Here is an 18,360-nt window from a genome sequence, read left to right as displayed (position 1 = left end):
GGAGAGACTTGGTGAGCAAGAGCTAATAACCCGGGCTCCTGCAATTTCCCTAAGAATAGGGAAAACCTGACTGACCCTCTACCTGAAGTTTACACTGATGGTGTGCATGTTCAGGCCTCGAACCTCACCCTAACTCCTGAGCTCAGCCCTAGACTGAAACCTCCACCCACCACCCAGTGAAGAGGTAATACTTAAATACCCACAGTTAGCACAGACAAGGATAAAGGAAAATATACACCACACCGCAGACACTCAGGAATACACTATAAATGTGCAGGGCAAAATAAACACAAATATAGGAAGGAGTAAATAAGACGAAGGAATATACACCACCAGCAACGAATCTCCAACCACCAGCTCTCCACTCCAGACCGAGATAACAACGCAAGACAGAAGCTATAATCGGCGACGCCCAATGATCAGGAAAACTATTTAAAGGCCATGGAAATGGCCCAGCTTCCAATCCGAGGATCAGGTAAATTAACCCCGGAACAGCTAGACCAAATCTAGCAGACGCCAATGAGTAAATAGTGGTCAAAAGCGGAATTACCGCTGTCTGTTGGACGACCTGGTCTGAACAGCGTCCGACATGACAATTTTATGCAAATTGCCTCTTCTGAGAAAAAGAGGACTTAAACTCTATAGCGCCACTTGTTGAAAGTAGCGATCCTACAAGTCACAATCAACTCTTTAACGAGTCATGCAATATGACTTAGGATAAAAGCCAAATCAGTATCTCAATTCGCAGACACGGTGTTTCGGGCTGTTGGCTCGTTTTATCCTAAGTCATATTGCACGACTCGTTAAAGGGTTGATTGTGACTTGTAGGATCGCTACTTCCAACAGGTGGCGCTATAGAGTTTAAGTCCTCTTTTTCTCAGAAGAGGTAATTTGCATATTATATTTCCCAGAGGAGCATTGCACGGCGAATAAGCCTCCTGTCCTTGACAAGCCAGAGATGGTATGTCACTCTTCATTAGGAGAAACGATACCCCTTTAGAGCTGAATTTTAGTAATTCATTAAAAAGATTTCTGATTTTTTTTCACACAAAATTGCCTAAATCAGCCAGAGGAGGCTAACTTAACATTGAGTAGGGCTTTGCGGGCTTCGCCTTAGTGTATTACAGCTATCACAGCACATGGCACAGCACAACCAATCAGCAGGGACTATCATATTCATTATAAAAGCAAAAGCAGGGAATGAAGCAGCATTTTTTCATGAATTTGGTTAGTAACAGGACATTGCAAGGACAGAAAACCACAGAACACTAAACAAACTACAGGTACTGTGTGACAGCACAGCAGTGAAGTTAAATAGGATTTGATCTTTTAATTAGGGTTCACGATTTTTACACTTATGCCTGCGATACACACAATGAGGCAACTTCTACATCTAGAGGAATAAAGAGTTACTCATAATCACAGATGCAGATTCTTTACTGAAAAAGCAGTGACGCTATGGAAGTCTCTGCCGCATGATGTTGACATGGTTAATTTATTGCAAAAGTAGAAGAGGGACTTGAATGCCTTTCATTAAAATATAATATTACAGGTTATGGACACTAGATTCTGTGATGAAGAGCTGATCTAGGAAACTAGTCTGATTGCTGTATATGAAGTCGGGAAGGAACTTTTCCTCTAATATGGGGCTATTAGTGTATGACCAATGTGGTTTCTGCCTTCCTTTGGATCAGCATGTTAGCCTATAGGTTGAACTCAATGAACTTTAGTCTACTTTCAACCTTAAGAACTATGAAACTGCTATGAATTGGCTGTTGGTTACCACCGGTTAGAAGCCATTTATAAATAGCCATATACACATGTATATGATAGTCTGCTAATGCATCATCCAAGTGCAGCGTCTAAGTGTACTGCAAGGAATTAGACCAGAATTTAATATGATATATACGGAATGTGCCTAATCATCTACCACCACCGCTCTCTAATCAACATGTCTATGTATCTCTTCTTCTCGCAGGTATCTTTGGTACTACTACATAGCTTTCACAACCTGTGATAATCCTTGTCTCTACTGTTTGTACCCATTTGATATGTTTGCTATTGCTAATCAACTTTCCCAACTTGTGATATTCCTTGTCTCTACTGCTTGTACTCATCTAGTATGTTTGCAACTGGCCACTTCCACTACCCCTTCTGACCTGCTTGTTTACTCAGCCTATGAATTCCTGCATCTATCTCATCTTTGATCAACTGATCCAGATGAGTACAGGCCCCTTCCCTCTGTTTCACACTTGAATACATTTAAAGCAAGCATATTGTGAGTAACAAATCTGCATAAACTAGTCTGCTCATGCATCATTAAAGTGCAGCTTCTAAGTATACTGAAATGAATTAGACCAACATTGTACCAGAAAGGAACTGAAGGTAATTAGATACAGTCATTGTAAACAATGTTTCTCTTTCTTTCCACTCTCATACCTATCGTCCTCCAATTCTTAATAATTCTTTCTCTGCTCCTCCTCACTACCAGTGATATCTCTCCAAATCCTGGCCCTCCCAAAAACATCCCTTCAGTCACTTCCACCTTTCATCCACGATCTATCACAAATGTCCACAACCTTTCAAACCTTGTACCAATTCACCCAGCCCCTGCTTCCTCAATCCCTCCAATAGGAGTTCTATGGAACTTTCATTCTGTCTGTACCAAACTTTCATACATTCCTGAAATTTTTATTACTAACAAACTTTCCTTTCTTGACATCACCGAAACCTGGCTCACCCCCTCTGACACAGCCTCTCCATCTGCACTTTCTTGTAGTGGATTCCATCTTTCTAATATGCCTTGCCACAGCAAAAAAGCATGATGGTGGACTTGGTTTTCTCCTGTCAGATAACTGCTTGTTATACCAAATTTTACTGCCACAACCCATTACTCTCCCTTCTATTGAAGTGCACCCTGTGCGCATCTGCTCCCCCTCCAACCTCCAACTGGCTGTCATTTACCACCCTCCAGGGCCAGCCGCCACCTTTTTGATAACTTCACCACCTAGCTATATAATTTCCTTTCCACTGACATCCCTGCTATCTTCATGGGCAACTTCAACTTCCCCATTGACACTTCCCACTCAACAGTCTATAAGCTTCTAACTCTCACTTCCTCCTTCGGCCTTGCTCAATGGTAAACCGCAGCCACTGACAAAGATGTCCACACTTTTAAACTCATCTTCACCAGCCTCTATTCCTCACCTAGCCCTTCTTACTCACCTCTCCTACTGTATGACCACAACCTACTCATGTTCTCTTCCCTCTCCTTTTTATGAGCGCAATCCCCACCCAACAAACATGCACACCCTCTCAGAAATCTCAAATTCCTTCATTTACAGTCAGTATCTGAGTCCCAACTCCCTCTTACAGACATTGATTCCATTGAAGATGCAGATGCTGCTGTCGCTTTTTATAACATCCCAAAAGCTACAGCTCTCAAATTGGTCACCTCTCTAACACATACCAAAGCTTGCACAATCAACAAGAAACCCTGGCACACCAGCCTGACTAAAGAATTGAGGAGGGTTTCCAGGGTTGCTGCGCAGAGATGGAGAAAATTCCACACGCACAGCAGCAAAACAAACCTACTTCTCATCTCTCATATCGTCCCTGTCTCACAACCCTAAACAGGTATTCAACACTTTCAATTATATTTTATGGCCCTCAGCACTTCCTTCCTTTCCTCTCATCTGGTCTAAAGACTTTGCCACATTTTTCAAGTAAAAGATTAATAACATCAGAGAAAGCATTAGCTAACAGTCCCCAAAGCCCTTCCTCATAGCCGCTCAGCCCTTCTTTTCCAAAAAGCTGGTTTTGGTTACAGAAGATCAACTTTCCTCTCTAGTCTCCGTATCACATCTAACCATTTGTGCACTTGACCCGTCCAGTCCCACCTCATCCCAAACCTCACCAGTCTTTTTTGTCCTAACCCAAACCCATCTCTTCAACCTGTCACTAACAACTGGTGTCTTCCACTCATGCTTTAAACATTCCTTGATCACACTCATTCTTAATAAAACTTTCCTTGACCCATTCTCTGTGTCAAGATATCACCCCATGTCACTTCTCACCTATGCCTCAAAACTACTGGAACAACACCTCCATCTTGAACCTTCGTTCCACCTCTCCTCTTGCTCCCTCTTTGACAGCTTACAATATGGCTTCAGCTGCATCATTCCACTGAAACTGCCCTCACTAAAGTCATCAGTGACTAACATACAAATTCAAGCAACATTACTCTGCCCCCTCCTACTGGATCTGTCCTTCTTCCTTTGACACAGTAGACCATTTCCTTCTTTTTTCCGATTCTTTCATCTCAGACTTGGTCCTATCTTGGAACTCTTCATATCTAACTGTCACGAACCCCGAGTGTACCTCCTGCAAGGCTGGCAGCTCACTGAAGAAGGGGAGACAGGAGCAGAGCGGCGGAGAACTCACCTGGCAGCGAGCAGGAACTGAACCACATGACTGAGGGGGAGTAGCCGAGGGCAGAGACAGGTGGCGGGAGGCCAGACAGCGCCAGAAAGAAGTCAAACGTGCCAAGGTCAAAACTGGGAGGTCAAATGAGTTACCGGGGGAGAGACGGAAGGATAGTCAGATGAAAGCTGGAGATAAGGGAGCCGACTCAAGCAATGAAGTACCAAAACAGACGCGAGGTGACAAAGTCAGAACAGACAGGTGGTCAGACACAAAGACAGAACAAAAGTGTAACTGACAGGGAATCCAGGTTCAGAATGGATATAAATACCCCTCCCAGATCCAAAAAGAGGCCACATACAATTAACCCTGAGAGGGCAGGGAACAAACCCTGTCCAAACCATGACAGTACCCCCCCTCTTAACTGGGGGCCACTGGACCCCCAGACTTCTCTGGGTATCTGGCAAGAAAGGCCCACATCAGTCGATAGGCATGCATCGAACTGTCTGGGACCCATGAGCAATTCTCAAAAGAATACCCTTTCCAGTGTATCAGATATTGGAGTTTCCGGAGCACCCACAGAGAGTCAATGATATGCTCCTCCTCATACTCCAGCTGCCCCTCTACAATACTGGTGGAGCATCGGGTGAAGATTCCTCACTAATCGTCCCCACCAGCTTTAACAGGGACCTGTGCAAAACATCAGAAATTTAAAGGAGGTGGGCAACTGAAGTTTGTAGGCCACCAAATTGACAACCTCCACAATTTTGTAAGGACCAATAAACTTGGGGCCCAGTTTCATAGAGGGTATCTTAAGTTTGATATTATGGGTGGATTGTCACACCTTCTCCCCCACTACAAATGGCAGACCTTACCCCCTCCTCCTGTCTGCAAACCGTTTGTACCTTTTCTGGGCCTTAGAGATGTTCCTCTGAACCTCCCTCCAAAGAGTTCTCAAACGTTGTACCACACATTCAGCCACAGGACAACCTGAATCCATGTGGGAAAACTCCCCAAAATGTGGGTTAAACCCATAGTTGACATGAAAGTGAGACTTCCCAGTAGACTGACTCACACGACCGTTGAACGCAAATTCTGCCACGGGTAATACCTCACACCAGTCCTCATGTCTGGAAGAGGCCAGACATCTCAGAATTTGCTCCAAAGATTGGTTCATGTGTTCAGTCTGTCCATTAGATTCTGGGTAACAGGCAGAGGAAAAGGACAATGAAATCCCTAGCTTCTTACAGAAAGCCCTCCACAACCTGGCAACAAACTGCACACCTCTGTCTGACACCACATTCACAAGCACTCCATGCAATCAAACTACGTGCTGCATAAATAAATGGGCCAAGGTTTCAGCAGACGACAATGCGGGCAGAGGTACAAAGTGGGCTTGTATGGAGAACCTTTCCACCACCACCCATACCACTGAGTTGCCCCTGGAAGGAAAAAGATTCATGATAAAATCCGTAGACAAAGTTGTCCATGGTCTATCCGGAATTGGCAAAGGCACCAATTCCCCAGCTGGCCAGACATGAGAACTTTTAGAACGGGTGCACACCCCACAGGCAGTCACAAACTTTTTATATCTGATACCATAGAGGGCCACCAGAAACCCATCGCAACTGCCCCTCACATAGCTGCAATCCTAGGATAAGCACTTAACACAGAATCATGAAACTACTGCAGGAGTCTGAGACAGTAATGTTCAGGTATGAGCAATTTAACTGAAGGTTTATTACTAGGAGCCCGCGTTTGGGCCTTCAAAATTTCTCTCTGTAAATCAGATGAGATTTCAGCCACCACTACTCCTGGCTGAAGAATGGAGGTGAGGGGTTCTGGAGGAGACACAGAATCAAAGCTTCGGGATAAAGCATCAGCCTTAATATTTTTAGATCCCAGGGCGAAATGTGATAGTAAAATGAAAACGAGAAAAAAAAAGCACCCACCAAGCCTGTCTGGGGTCAATCTCTTGGCAGACTCATATAGGCCAGATTTTAATGATCAGTGATAACTGTGATGGGATGGATGGCCCCCTCCAAGAAATGCCTCCATTATTCAAAGGCCAACTTAACTGCCAACAATTCCCTATTGCCAACATCATAATTTCTCTTGGCAGAAGAGAATTTTTTAGAAAAGAAAGAACACGGCTTAAGATTAATAAGGGTGGAATGACCCTGAGACAAAACTGCCCCACCCCCAACTCAGAAGTGTCAACCTCCACGATAAAAGGTCTTGACGGATCGGGTTGTACCAACGCAGGAGCTGAAGTAAAACATTTTTTCAATGTCAGAAAAGACTTTTTTGCAGCCACAGACCAATTTTTCACATCAGCCCCCTTGAGAGTAAGGTCCGTCAAAGGCTTAACAACCTTGAAAAACCCTTAATAAACTTCCTATAGAAGTTAGCTAAGCCCAAAAATCACTGAAACCCCTTTAAGTCATGAGGCTGCACCCAATCTGTAATGGCCTGGACCTTCTTAGGATCCATGCAGAATCCCTCTTTTGATACAATTAAATCCAGTAAGGACAGTTCTTGTACAAAAAATTAACATTTTTTCCAATTTGCATACAAATGATTCTCCCTGAGTCTCATAAGAACCATACGCAGATGATGCAAGTGAGTTTGACTGTCTGCCGAGTACACCAAAATGACATCCAGGTAGATAACCACATAATGCCCAATTAGGTCAGATAAAATAACATTAATGAAATTCTGAAAAACAGCAGGAGCGTTAGTGAGACAAAAGGGCATAACCAAGTTTTCAAACAGCCCTTCAGTCATCAGAAATGCCGATTTCCATTCATGCCCTTCACGGACGCTTATAAGGTTAGAAGCCTCTCGTAAAACCAAGCTTAGAGAACCATTTGGCCCGGATGAGTTGGTTACATAGATCGGGGATCAGGAGAAGAGGGTACATGTTTTTCATCATAATCTTGTTCAGTTCCCGAAAGTTGAGGCGCAGCCGCAAACATCCATCCTTTTTTTACAAGAAAGAACCCCACTGCCACAGGTGAAATAGAAGGCCAAATATGCCCCTTGCGGAGACTCTCGGTGATGTACTTCTTCATGGCTTGACGATCTGGCCTGGACAAATTAAACAGACAAGCCTTGGGTAACTTGGCTCCTGGGACTAAATCAGTGGCACAATCAAAAGGTCTATGTGGAGGAAGTGCCCCAGCCTCACATTCAGAAAACACATCTTCAAAGTCCTTTAGATACTCCGGAATACCCTCCAGACCGACAGACGACACACAGATTTTACAGGGGTGATAAAGAGGTACCAAGTTACAACACAAACCATTAGCCTTAAATCCCCACTGAATGATCTCCCCCGTGACCCAGTCAATAATAGGGTTGTGGCGTTGAAGCCAAGGCATCACTAATACCAGACCTCAAGGCAAATCATTCAGAACAAAACAGCTTAATTTTTACACATGAGTAGGACCCACTTTCACCGAAAAAATTTCAGACATAGAACATATTCCATCACGGGTGAGAGGAGAGGAGTCAATAGCCATGATTTTAACCGGATCCTTAAGCCTGACTGTCCCTATCTTATTAAGAGTCACCACCCGAGCAACAATCAGGTTAATAGTAGAATCGCAGTCAACAAATATGATCGTCACCACGGGAGCACCAGCAAGTTCCAATTTCACCTGAAGTAGAGTTTTATCAAGTGAGGAAAAATGTGCCTGATAGTCTGGGCAACCTCCTCAATCGTTACCAAGACTTAGGCGTTTCCCAACGACTTGACTGAAGAAGGACAAGAGGGGCAGTCCTTTTTCCTATATTCAGAGGATCCACAGTAAAAGCATAGTTGGTTATCTCTACGGCGTCCTCTCTCTCTTTCCTTCAACAAGATAGTCCCAACCTCCATGGGCTAATAGTTGGATGCAATGTCACCCAGGTTGGAGTATAATGGAGCTTCTTGCTGCATCACTCCTCTAGCACGGAGCCTCCGGTCCATGAGGACCGCCTGAGTCATGGCGTCCTCCAGAGTATCGGGGGGCGGATGTAATGCTTTTAGATGGTTGCACAGGCCCCTGTGGAACAACCCCCTCAGGGCATCATCATTGCAGTATACCTCAGTGGCCCAGCATCTAAACTCTGAACAGAATAATAATCTTTATTTTTTTATAGGCTAACATATTCCGCAGCACTTTACAGTTTGCACAGATTATCATCGCTGTCCCCGATGGGGCTCACAATCTAAATTCCCTATAAGTATGTCTGTGGAGTGTGGGAGGAAACCGGAGTACCTGGAGGAAACCCATGCAAAGACAGAGAACATACAAACTCCTTGCAGATGTTGTCCTTGGTGGGGTTTGAACCCAGGACTCCAGCGCTGCAAGGCTGCAGTGCTAACTACAGAGCCACCGTGCTTCCTCTGTGTCACACTCATCACCATATCCTCTGCCAAGCAAACCCTAACTCAGGCTCGTCATAAATGTGGCCCAGAGCCTGAAAAACAGATTCACCAACATACATTTTGGTGCAGAGGCAGAGAGAGAAAAAGCCTATGCCCGTGGAGCCCCCCTTAACATAACGATCCCCACCATCTGCCTTTCATTTCCAGAGGCACAGGGACTTAACTCAAAAAAACAACTTGCATCCCTCTTTAATAACCCTAAACAACTTTATCCCCGGAAAAATTGTCAGGCAATTGTTTGAGTGGCTCAGTGTCCACAAGAGAAACAACACTTTTTCCCTCATCCCGAGTTCCTGATGGGACAGGACCCTGTAAAGCGCCTGCCATATCTATCTGCACCTGTAGATGCAAGTGAGCCAGAGCTTGCTGTTCCATGGACAGCTTCTGCATTAACTGGGAGAGCTCACTTACTTGGCCTGAGAGAGCCGGTACCAGATCCATAAATGTGACCAGATGGGAAGAGAATGTGCGGTCAGTTATAATGTCACGAACCCCGGGTGTACTTGCCGCAAGGCGAGCGGCTCGCCGAAGTAGGGGAGACACGAGCAGAGTGGAGGATAACTCACTGGGCAGTGAGCAGGACCTGAACCATGTGACTGAGGGGGAGTAGCTAAGGGCAGAGACAGGTGCCGGGGAGCCAGTTGGCACTGGAGAGAAGTCAAACATGCCGAGGTCAAAACCAGTAGGTCAAATGAGGTATCGGGGAAGAGACGGAAGGATAGTCAGGTGAAAGATGGAGATAAGGGAGCCGAACCAAGAAAGGAAGTACCAAAAGAGACGTGAGGTGACGAAGTCAGAACAGACAGGCCAGGAGGTCAGAACCAAGAAAAGCAGTCAAACAAACGCAGTATGCACAGGCTCACCAGGGGGTCAGACACACAGTCAAAATGAAAGTATAACTGACAGGGAATCCAGGTTCAGAGTGGATATAAATAACCCTCCCAGATCCAAAAAGAGGCCACATACAATTAACCCTTATAGGGCAGGGCATGAACCCTGTCCAAACCATGACATTAACAGACACAAAATTCAGTGTCTCCCATTCACACACCACCTTGTCGTCTCGCCCCATATCTGTCGATGTTCCACAAGGTTCAGTTCTAGGACTCCTGCTCTTTTCCATCTATACATTCTGCCTGGGCCATTTCATAGAGTCCCACGGCATCTCTGTGCTGATAACACACAGATTTACCTACCTCAACTTTAAAAAAGTTCAGATTGAGCGGAGCTTTTTAAAAAAGTTTAGTTCAGGTACTACAACGGTACCTGAACTGGATAACAAGCTCAAAATCCATTCAAGTGAATTGAGTGGTCCAGCTGCTGAGTATCGCAAACTGCTGCAAGTTCAACAACTATCACTCAGAGGACAGTATGTGAGCCAGTGGCAGTGACTGGCGGTGAAAAGGTTACTGCCAGTCAGGCATCAGCTTTTGACTACTACTGCTCTTGCTGATGCTATTCAGTATTTACTATTCAGTATTCAATATTCACCAGATGGCACCTGTGCATAGTAAGAAATATGTCAGTGACATATATTATTAGTGCAGTGCATGTGTAGCTTACTGCACATGTATTTAGCTAATAAATAGTGTTGAGCATTCGGATACCGCAAGTATCGGGTATCGGCCGATATTTGCTGTATCGAAATTCCGATACCGAGATCCGATACTTTTGTGGTATCGGGAATCGGTATCGGGATCGATATTAATGTGTAAAATAAAGAATAAAAATAAAAAATATTGATATACTCACCCTCTGATGCACCCTGGTTGTAACCACCAGCCTCCGTTCATAAGAATGAGCGCTTGAAAGTCCTTAGATGACGTCGCGGCCTGTGATTGGTCGCAGAGCGGTCACATGACTGCAACGCGACCAATCACAAGCCGTGACGTCATCTAAGGTCTTTCAAGCGCTTGAAAGACCTTAGATGATGTCACGGCTTGTGATTGGTCGCGTTGCGGTCACGTGACCGCTCCGCAACCAATCACAGGCCGCGACGTCATCTAAGGACTTTCAAGCGCTCATTCTTATGAACGGAGGCTGGCGGTTACAACCAGGGCGCGTCAGAGGGTGAGTATATCAATATTTTTTATTTTTATTCTTTATTTTACACATTAATATGGATCCCAGGGCCTGAAGGGGAGTTTCCTCTCCTTCAGACCCTGGAAACCATCAGGATACCTTCCGATACTTGGTGTCCCATTGACTTGTATTGGTATCGGGTATCGGTATCGGCGATATCCGATACTTTTCGGGTATCGGCCGATACTATCCGGTACCGATATTTTCAAGTATCGGATGGTATCGCTCAACACTACTAATAAATAAAGAAATAAAAGAAAACAATGGCTGGGGTTCCCCTTATTTTTAATATCCAGCTGAGGGCTACTGTTAATATTCTGGGAAGAGGTCAATATCAATGAAGCTTCCCAGGCTATAATGATACGGGGTACTCCCTATTTTTCATAACCAGCAAAGGCTAAGCAGACAGCTGCGGGATTATATTCAGAGGCTGGGAAAGGTTCATGGATATTGGCCCCCTCTTAGACTAACAACACCAGCCTTTAGCCACCTCAGAAATTGCGAAACCTATCCCCTGCTATTCCCACTCTATTCCCTGGACTTTTCTCTCTGTCAATCCCTGCACTGGCTCCCGATTGCCCAAAGACTCCAGGTCAAAACCTTAGCAAAGCCATCAACAACCTGTGATCTCCAAACATCTGTGACATAGTCTCCTGGTACTTACCTGCACGCAACCTCTGATCCTCACAAGAACTCTACTCTCCTCTTATCTCCTCTTCCCACAATCGCATATAAGGTTTCTCCCGTGCATCCTCCTTTCTCTGGACCTCTCTACCCCAACATATCAGACTCTTGCCTACTGTTCAAACCTTCAAAACAAACCTGAAGACCTAACTCTTCTGACAAGCCTACAACCTGAAGTAACCCTTGCTTTGCTACACATGACCAGCTCTACTCTCACCTACTGTATCCTCATCCATCGCTTGCAGGCCATGAACCCTCGTGAGCAGGGTCCTCTCTCCTCCTGGATAGTTCATGACCATTTTACTTATTTTTTATTATGTATACCCCTTTTCACATATAAAGCGCCATGGAATAAATGTTGCTATAATAATAAGGGTGATGAAGAAGAGCACAGCCTCTTTGAAACGCTTGGTTAGTCTCCTTCTCCCCCTTTTTGAGCGCCTCAGCGCTCCATGCTGAAAGTGACGTCACAAGTAGGAGAAGCCTATCGGCCATTTTATTCACTCCTCATGGTTTCCAGGAAGCGCTACTGGCTGGAGCATCCCTGGTCCCACATTGTGCTCCACCACCTGGCATAGACAGTACCGCAGCCTCGGTCACCTGCAATCAGCAAGTAAACCTCCATCTAGCAGCGCACCGCACACCACAGCATCCAACACATATAGGTAAGCTGATAGCTATGGGTTCCTTTTGATGACAGGAATACAGGCTTATTATGCGGGCAGTTTGTTGAGTTGTCTCATTTTTACCATTTAACCAGTGTTACTCTCAGTCTACCAATTGGAGTAGAATTGTGGCTTTGCTTGGTATTTGATCCTTGGGTCACCCTGTAAGGTTTTTTCTCCTTTCTCCTCAAGCGCGGTATCTATTTGGTTTTATAAGTAATTTAATAATAATAATATGTTGGCATCAGTTGGACATTACTAAGGCTGCATTAAAGAGTTTGAAAGGGGTCAGATTCAGATCTAGGAGACAATGGCAGACTTTTCCGATTTTATTAAATACAAATTAAATCAACAGTAACTCTTTAATAACTTGACTCTTTGGCATAGAATAGTACTGCAGTCCCTGTTCACTGTTATGATCATAAGAACTCCTGATGCTTAGCTGACTGATTGATTGAATGACAGTACACCCTATCTGATGCTTTAGATAATGAATTGTTATACAAAGGGGCCTTATTAATGAACAATACATGGAAGGAATGAAACATTCTTTTTTGGTAAAATGATCTTATCTAATATTACCTCTCAGAATCATTGTACAATGTAATTCACTATACACTCACTATTTAAAACATGATGTGATTCTATACATGTTGTCAGGGTAATGATGGAGACAAATGTATGTGCCAATCAGGATTTGGTAGATTTGTCATGCATTCATCATGTATAAAAGTGATGGCCAAGAATTTCCATATAGTGTCCACATTTCTATCTTGCAGGTCTAGCGTCTAAGTAACAGAATTTCCAAATATCAAAATAAGATAATGGTCCACTACAGATGGTAGAATGTATTATTAGGTGTAAGATTAGGAGTAAACTAGAATGACTTACTCTTTGCATTGATTTATCATGTCTGAAAATAGGAATAAGGGCTCATTCGGATGTCAGGTTCTTTTGTATAAGTGCTCTTCGTGTTTTCCACAGATATGAGCGCGTAGCATTAGTCTATGGGAATAATCACACATCCAATTTTTTCCTTGGACCAAGTGATCCGCACAAAAGCATGGAGAATTGTCCAATATTGATCTGAGTGTTGGATCATAATTGCCAATGTAAGTCTATGGATCCATGAAAAAATGGACATCACTTGGATGCAATTCGAGTGCTCTCCAGTTTTAATGAATTGTTGTATAGGAGAAGCTTGAGAAAACTCCATCTTTTTTTTTTTAAAGTGATTTAAGATAAAACATGTGCACAACAACGGGGTGAACACACCATTGGTGCAACCAGTATTACAAAGGTCCAGGAGGAAAGGAGCCCACTGCCACCTCTAAAGCAGAAAGAACTGTGCACTATGATGAGCTGTTGGGCTGCATATATTGTTCTCGCACGGGGGCCTCTTCTGTCTGTTTTGACTGTGATTTTGGAGAGGGTCCATTACAAATCTCCCTGTAAACATAGGCTAATTCTATCAAGCTCAGTTCTATAGTAGTGACTAGTGTTGAGCATTCCGATACTGCAAGTATCGGGTATCGGCCGATACTTGCTGTATCGGAATTCCGATACCGAGATCCGATATTTTTGTGATATCGGGTATCGGTATCGAAACAACATTAATGTAAAAATGTGTGAAAGAGAGAATTAAAATAAAAAATATTGCTATACTCACCTCTCCGACGCAGCCTGCACCTTACCGAGGGAAGCGGCAGCGTTCTTTGTTTAAAATTCGCGCTTTTCTTTCCTTTACGTGAGTCCCGGCTTGTGATTGGTTGCGTGCCGCCCATGTGACCGGGACGCAACCAATCACAGCAAGCCGTGACGTAATTTCAGGTCCTTCAGGATTTTAAAATTACGTTCCGGCGTTGTGATTGGTTGCGTCGCAGTCACATGGGAGACGCAACCAATCACAGCAAGCCGTGACGTAATTTCAGGTCCTTAAGGATTTTAAAATTAAGTGCCGGCTTTGTGATTGGTCCGCGTCCCGGCAACATGGCCGCCATTAACCAATCACAAGCCGTGACGTCACGGGAGGCTGGACACGCGCGCTTTTTAAAATGCGCGCGTGTCCAGCCTCCCGGCTTGTGATTGGTTGACCGCGGCGCAACCAATCACAAGCCGGGACGTCACGGGAGGCTGGACACGCGCCCATTTTAAAAAGCGCGCGTGTCCAGCCTCCCGTGACGTCACGGCTTGTGATTGGTTAATGGCGGCCATGTTGCCGGGACGCAGACCAATCACAGCAAGCCGTGACGTAATTTCGTCACGGCTTGCTGTGATTGGTCCGCGTCCCGGCAACATGGCGCCGTGACCAATCATAAGCCGGGACGTCACTGGAGGCTGGACACGCGCGCTTTTTAAAATGGGCGCGTGTCCAGCCTCCCGTGACGTCCCGGCTCGTGATTGGTTAATGGCGGCCATGTTGCCGGGACGCGGACCAATCACAGCAAGCCGTGACGTAATTTCGTCACGGCTTGCTGTGATTGGTCCGCGTCCCGGCAACATGGCCGCCCTGACCAATCACAAGCCGGGACTTCACGTAACCAAGTAAAAGCGCGAATTTTAAACAAACAACGCTGCCGGTTCCCTCGCTGAGGTCCAGGCTGCGTCGGAGGGTGAGTATAGCGATATTTTTTATTTTAATTCTTTCTTTTACACATTTATATGGATCCCAGGGCCTGAAGGAGAGTTTCCTCTCCTTCAGACCCTGGGAACCATCAGGGATACCTTCCGATACTTGAGTCCCATTGACTTGTATTGGCATCGGGTATCGGTATCGGATTGGATCCGATACTTTGCCGGTATCGGCCGATACTTTCCGATACCGATACTTTCAAGTATCGGATGGTATCGCTCAACACTAGTAGTGACATGAAATTTTCAAAGTACCTTCCATCAGCCCTTATTTTTCAATCCTTAATTCACTAAGAAAGTAGATTGAATCTGTCAATGGGATTAACCCTCCCAAGCCATCTATATGGGCATGCAGATCAAAGGAAGCTGAATAAAATGGTATCTTGATACCTAAGATCCTATGTCTTATTCCTGAGAAATATGTGTTATTATTAATATATAAATGAGCTGTTAAGATCTAAGGGTGGGACATAGATGTCCTGGAGAATCTGCCTCTTGAGCTTATTTTAATTGAAAGTGTTGTTACCAGTGTGAGACACATACATAGGGAGAAAAGACTGTCAGTCATTACATGCCTCACATTGGTAACACCCACTTTTAAGTAAAAAATAAGCTTTGGAGGTAGTCTTCCAGGGAGATCTATGTCCCACCCATAGATCGTAATAGTTTATATACCTATTAAAAAAATGTGGATTTCTCTGGAATAAGACATTGTACCTCAGATATCAAGGTATCGTTTTAAACAACTTCTTATGAGCTACATGGTCATAGAGATGGCTTAGGAGGGTTGATCCTAATGACACATTTGCTTTAAATGTAAAAGGCTACAACGATCACTAAAACAAAGAAGACAAAGCCAAATCTTGATGCCCACTTTAAAAACTAAAATTAAAAAGCAAAACATCACTGAGGAATTCGAAAAACCAGCCTGTTGGAACACAATTTAACTTTGCAGTGTAACTAAATTTAAAGTCTACATTTCAATTTCTACATTTCAGTCCTGATTTCAAGAAAAACTTCAAAAAATCATTTTAATATGAATATGATCAATATAAAACCATTGGTATGCTTAAAAATGACAGATAGCCCCTGAACACCAGCATCAGACCTGCTGAGATATAGGTCTGTTTTATGTGTCTTAGCAAACGATTGCAAACTGTTCTTGAATTTGAGATATTTACCAATAATACCCAGAAATAATACTTGTATTATGATCGTTTAATAGAGACATCAAGCCGGGAATTGATATAAAATAGAATTCATATTTGACAGTAATAACATGGTTCTGTTGATGATATTAGCAGACACTGGAATATATATTCATGAGATAAAGATTTACAGGAATTAAATACAATTAGTTCGTAGACCGATGCAAAAATGGCCGACACAGCATTCTTCACCTTACCAAGAATAATATAAGGATATAAACAAAAACAGTTTAATTAGCTCTAATTAATACTACACATAAAATTGATCTATATCTGTGGATGTAGGGGGGATATTACGTGTGTTTAATAATGCAAGCTTATGGATTCAATGGATATAAATGGAAAGCATCAGCTGTATTTGCTAAACCCATATTCTTGCTTCCAATTAAGATACCAAGTTTATTACTAGCATTAATAATGAGGTCATTTTGGTAATTTTTTTGTTCTACACTCAAAATATTTCCCTAAGAATATCAGGTCATTTACTGTACTTTAACCCCTTCAGATTACGTCCATATTTAATTTGTGCATGTAAGGAAACACACACGAGAGGAGTCGGGAGATACAGATATCCCCCCGCTGTCACCAATCTGTGAAGGAAGTCGCAGCTCTTTGGCACTCCCCTTACCCTCAGGTCAGTTATGGAACTGCACCTAGGATAAGCAGTCACCGGAAAGGCTGCCCCGTCACGTAATGGTTATCAGGACACTCAGGGCAATATATATATCACTAGTCCCAGGCCCGGAATATATATATAAACCTCCGGTCCATCACTGCCAGGATTTACCAATAACACCAGAACGGTATGCTGACACCAGTTCCTTCATTACATATAAGCCCGGTTCATTAACAAGCTTATATTGGGTCAGAAACTAACCCCAGGTAGCGTATAAGTACTAGCTAAACTCACGGACGTGGGAAATCAGGTTTCAAGATAAAAGAGCAGACCAAAATTAATTGATATTTTAATTGCCAAAAGGCGCACTAGATAATACACTTATATACAGAGTAATATATATATATATATATATATATATATATATATATATATATATATATATATATATATTACAGCCAGAAGTACAGATAAAAGTAGGGTACAGGTTGGGGATTGCAGTTAGCTGTATGTGTCAAGTTACCATTTCTTATAACATGTGGATGGAGGGAAGCTCTTGTATCCACAGGCACCGTCTTAGTTTCTGGTCCATCTCCACGTGTGACATGGCAGAACAACGACAAAGGCTAAAGGTGTGTAGCTAGCTTTTAACCCCTAGCTTGCCCCCTCCCATATTTGCCACCTGCCTCTCTAGTTTAGACTGAATTCTCCTCCCTTGACCTTCTAGCTGAAATAAGTCCCAATATCTAGGATGGGTCATAAGTTCCTGGTCTAAACGGGATGACTGACATCTCAACGGGTTTGTTGGGGCTGGACCAATACGGAGAGTCCAAACGTGGGTCGGCTAAGTGGTTCTAGAGAGCCTGTCTTGATAGCTCGGTATCCGGGACACCTAGGGAAATATGAGACACAGGGATGTGTGCGGAGGGCTCCCAGGGTTCTGATGACATATTGGACTTAACCCTGAGATGCACGGTACTCTCGTAAATATATATTTTTTATTGATTTTTACAAAACGTTTTAGTCTCCCTAAGGAATTTCAACCTGTGATTGTCCTACATGCTCCAATACTAATATATTATTGGTTTTATATGAAGCTATTCATCACAGAATAACAAAGATGGCACTAAAGGAAGCCTCCTATGGGTCACTGACTGTCATAGCATTCCTTTGGTGACTCATGACTTCATGCCTTGCAATTTCAATGTCGCTGTCCATGATTGACAATTACAGGCACAAATGGTTACAGAGATTGGAGCTACTGTTTGTAGCTCTGGTTTCTGATAACATAGGCAGGGTCACACCCCGGAGCCAACTCCTATATAAAAATAAACATAAAGATAAAAACAAAATTAAGAATAAGATCAGATTTATCTCCACTTATAACCACGAGTGGAACAATATGAGGAAGATACTGACCAAACCTGGCCTGCACTTCATACTGAACCTTCCCTGGGGACTAGTTTAGGTGATATGCCCTAATGACATCAAGAAGATCTAGGAACTTGAAAGACTTGCTCGTCAGGAGTCACTACTTCACAGAGAAAATTAATTTATTTGGGTTAGATGGCCCAATTATGGGATGTTTCCCTTATGACCACAGTCTTGACTGCACCA

Source organism: Ranitomeya variabilis, chromosome 5 (assembly GCF_051348905.1).
Source record: "Ranitomeya variabilis isolate aRanVar5 chromosome 5, aRanVar5.hap1, whole genome shotgun sequence".
Classification (NCBI taxonomy): domain Eukaryota; kingdom Metazoa; phylum Chordata; class Amphibia; order Anura; family Dendrobatidae; genus Ranitomeya; species Ranitomeya variabilis.
The sequence above is the reverse complement of the archived record's forward strand: the minus strand, read 5'-3'. Positions refer to the sequence as shown.